The 4,216-nt window shown below is 59.3% G+C and overlaps 1 long non-coding RNA gene across 1 annotated transcript; it reads right to left on the minus strand.

The window, feature by feature from the left end:
• Nucleotides 1-666: 666 nt before the first annotated feature.
• Nucleotides 667-3,516, minus strand: LOC125616768. Its single transcript, XR_007347506.1, has 3 exons — nucleotides 3,344-3,516; nucleotides 1,861-1,997; nucleotides 667-1,691 (listed from the first exon to the last, which is right to left on the minus strand). It is a non-coding gene; the product is annotated as an uncharacterized LOC125616768 (long non-coding RNA).
• Between the last annotated feature and the right edge of the window lie 700 nt (nucleotides 3,517-4,216).

Here is a 4,216-nt window from a genome sequence, read left to right on the forward strand (position 1 = left end):
ACCTTCGCTCTCCCAGCCACCCCGCTGCCGCCGTCCCCTCCTGGCCCTCTCTGTGCTGTGAGTCTCCAGTGCTTGGTAGACGCTGCCTCTGGGGTTTCCTAATGCACCATGGAAAGCACCTGGGTCTTAGTACAGAACCACCTCTGCTCCCACACGGGGAAGGTGTCAAACACTGAGCTCCTCCTGTCCCAGAATCGAGCAATACTGGCCTGAAGACTGGAAGCTCAACTCGGGAGGAGTGGAGAGTGCGGCCACCTGGGCCTCAGGAAGCTGGACAGGCCAGAGGGAGGCTCAGCTGCCCCGACACTGCCCCTAAGTGGTGGCCAGCTGGGTCCACCCTGAAGGCAACCTTGGAATCCCAGCCAGGCAGGGCCAGGTGAAGCTGGGATCAGGAAACAGGCTCAAGAACAAGCACCCACACGGCTCGGCCCAGCGCCTGTGCAGCCAAAGGTGCCAGGGCCTGAATGTTCTGCTGAGGGCCCCTGAGCTGGACCTGAACTCAAAGCCAACCCACCCAGCATCCACAAGCGAGGTCACTGAAGCCAAGGGTCCAGCAAGACGCACCGTAAGGGGTGGCAGATCCGCTCCCAGCAGAACTCAAGGAGCGCTCGGGGGCAGCCTGTGCCCAGGACAAAGCGTAAACCAAGTGAAAAATTAAACAGGACAAAGTAGGCAATGTTTTATTGATTAACTGCTCATTTCGATACAAGGAAATGACAGTTATGAACCTTTATGTGCCAAAGAGTGGGAAATCAAACTCCGTGAGGGAAAAATCAGGTTGAAATAGAGACAATGTGTCAGATACCCAATAGCAGCCGACAATTCTCCATTCTTTAACAGATCAGGAAGGCAGAGATACATGCATGAAAATCCAGAAGCTCCAAGTGTTCCAACTAAGGTGGTGGATGCAACAGTCACCGCGAAACGCTGCCCATCATCACCATAGAACAGTGCAACGTTCAGGAGACAGAAAATTAGTTCATATTTAAGCTCAAAATAAACTCCTCTGACTTCCCGAAGGCAGCGTTGCCCAGGGTGCCGAATTTGTGGTCATTAATATCATCATAAGTAGAAACATTCATGCGTTTTCCTTGGACACATGTTTATGGAGTCTCCACTCAGTCTCCGTCCAAAGCACTAAGAATGGAACAATGAGGAGGGAGGATGGAAGCCCCCCTGCCTGCGGTTAAGGGAAGCCAGATGCAAAGATCAGGGACATTCCCCGTGCCAGATGACGAGCACTAGGGACAGCAGGGCCAGGAAGGAGGCAGAGTGGGGGACCAGGGCTGCACTGGGCATTCAGGAAAGATCTTATTGCAAAACTAGTCTTTGAACAAACACCTGAATGAGGTGAGGAGTCAGGTCCCTTCTGAGGGGAGGTTTCCCGCAGAGGCCCCAACTCAGCCAAGGACACTAGGGTGGGGGTCAGCTGGGGACCACAAGGATCGTCCAGGGGCCAGAGGGGCTGAGTGATAGTGATGGAGACAGCGGCGGAGGCGCCTGAGGGTGCAGAGCGCGGCTGCCCAGGGGTTCACGCTCCTGCCCGCGGGGGATGGGAGCCGCAGGAATGTGGGGCAGGGAGTCCCACACCGACTCGGCATCTCCACGACCCTGTTGGTGGCTGCACGGAGGACAGTGCTGAACGGGGCCCTGGGAGCAGGGAGTCACCCGGAGGCCAGGGCATGCTCTGCCTGAGAAAGCACAGCAGCTGGTCAGCAGGAGCCGGTGACCAGTGGCTGTGTGGTGTGCAGTGAGCCCACCTACCCTCTTCCCTCCCCGCCATCCCTGTCCCCAGCCCTGTCCCTCCACTTGAGACCCTGGCCTCTTCTGGCTTGAGACCCTGCGGGGGCCCCCGTGTACCTGACATGCACCCTGGGAACCTGGGCCTGGGACTGGGGACTGTGTCTCTGACACTTCAGCTGTCACCTCCTTTTTTCAGTACTTTTCAGTGTGTCTTCCCATCTGCTGCCCACCACAGATCCAGGTCACTCCAGTGTCTATTAAGGACAAAAACCTGCCTTGTCCCCAGGGCCTCCACATCCGCCTCGCTGTCCCCGATGACCAGGGTCCTGGGGAGACCCCTGCCCTCCTGCACGCTTGTCTCCTCATTTCGGCTGAGGTCTGCCTTGGTGCCCGGCCTCCTGGCCTCACCCCAGGTGACCTCACCAAGCCAAGTCCACGCTGTGCTGGACTGACAGCCCCACCCAGTTCTTCCAAGTCCACCACCCCGTGTCCTGGTGGCACTCGGCTCAGATGGGACCTGTGGACCCTCATCACAGACCCCTTGTGAATCTCGGTCCCCCTGCCTCGGCTGTCCTCAGTCTTCTCGTCAGATGGGCAGGTGAGCCACCAGCAGTTCCAATGTGTACCAGGAAATGTCCCCTCCTGAGTACAGAATGACCCTCACCCACCTCCACCTCCTGAGCCCAACACCTCGAGCCTCCTGAGACGACAGGGGTCTCCCCCCGCCCCCCGTTCTCCTCCTGAGGAGCCCCCACCTACTTCCCAGGCACAGAGCCGCCCACAGCAGCACCTTGGCTCTGAAGTCACCCAGCCTCCCTTGCGGCGGCCTGGAGTGAGTGCCCTCTTACAAAGCTAAGGAGGGGTCCAGTCACCTGAGCACGTCCCTCCCCTGCGCTTCCGGTCAGGTGTCTCAGCAGAACGCCTACCTGCCTGCTGCCAGCGTCCCCTCCTCCTGCTGGCTCTCTCCTAAACCCACCTACTCTGGCTTTGGCTCCCACTGTCCACTACAGCCACTGCCCTATGGCCACGGGAAGGATCCCTCGGCCCCTGAGACGCACACGTGGACTCTTTCTCAGCTGCCCTCAGGCCCTTGACTGTCCACCTCCCCCTCTGGGAACTGTTCTCTTGACTTTGGGACACCACAGACCCCCGCGTCCTCCTGTCCACACTGAGGGCTCCTTCTTGGGAGAAACCGACCCTGCCGTGTCCCTCAGCACGTGTGGTCAGGCTCCACCCAGTTCCCTGGCTTCAAGCCCCTCCCACCTGGATGGTTCTCTGAAGCCTCCCCGGGGCCTGGGCTCCAGAATGAGCCCGTCCAGGTGCTCTGTGACACTGGCTGCCACCCACCTCAGATTCCGGTGCTCCCAACTGGGACGCTGGCTTCCCTCCCAGTCCTGTGTGCGCCTTCCTGGGTTTAGAAGGGCCATGGCACCTGGTGGTCCAGCCAGGCCCACCCGCCTTTGTCTCTCACATGCTTCCCCTCCTCCAGTGTCCCCTGCCCCTGTCAGAGGTTCCGGCCCCTCCCTCCAGCACTATCTCCAGCCACCACCACCCCTGCCCGCCCGGTGCTGCCATCTGACCAGCCCGGGTCCTCTCTCACCTGGACCGAGGCATCCACCTTCCAAGCTGGTCTCCGAGCCCACTGGGAGGAAGAGCCACAGGTAAAGCAGCGGAGACAGCAGGCCTGCTCCTGGCCACCTTCTCTGAGCCCCAGGGTGGCCTGCAAGGGCCAGAAGGAGCCCAGCTGCCCGGCGAGTCCAGGACCAGGCGAGGGAGGCCTGCAGCAGATGGGCCAAGCTCGACTGGCCTAGAGTCAAGTTGGATCACGAGCAGGAAGTGGGAAGAGCTTCACTGGAATTAAATGCTCTTTAGATCGTGCTGTCAGTGCCAGCCAGTGCTGGCTCCAAGACGGAGCAGGGAGCAATTTTTACCAGATAAATGATGGGAATGTCGTCCCCAGAGACATTTTAAAATCTCCTTGGCATCTGGTTTTAATTATGCTATCTGCTCATTACCATCCCCAAGGCTGCATTTCTCAAAATTCCAGGATGTAATTTCTCTTCTTTTGTTCAACAAACACTTGCTAAATGCTGATCCTGTAACCGCACTGTACAAGGAACCTGGAGTCTCCCTGGACTCCTGCACTTGCTGGGGGACCTATGCCCGGGATCCTCTCAGGGAGCCACCACATGCCCTCCCCAGAAGCTGGGGTCCTGCCTCCCCAGGCACCTCCAGACCCACAGCGAGCCCGGGTGTCCAGCCGCTGTCCCCTCCTCTCTGGCTTCCCGTCTCTGCCACCCCGACATCAGATGGAGGCTGTGCGAGGGCGTGTCAGAGAAGCAGGAGGAAGAGGAGCAGCAGGCACTGGCCCTGAGGGACCCTGGGGATAGCGGGGACCTCTGCCCTGGTCTCCTGGACCCGCAGAGTTTCCAAGGAGAATTCCACACAGGGCATCCCATCCCCCTTCCTTAGG

The sequence above is a fragment of the Marmota marmota genome, unplaced genomic scaffold (genome assembly GCF_001458135.2).
Source record: "Marmota marmota marmota unplaced genomic scaffold, marMar, whole genome shotgun sequence".
Classification (NCBI taxonomy): Eukaryota; Metazoa; Chordata; class Mammalia; order Rodentia; family Sciuridae; genus Marmota; species Marmota marmota.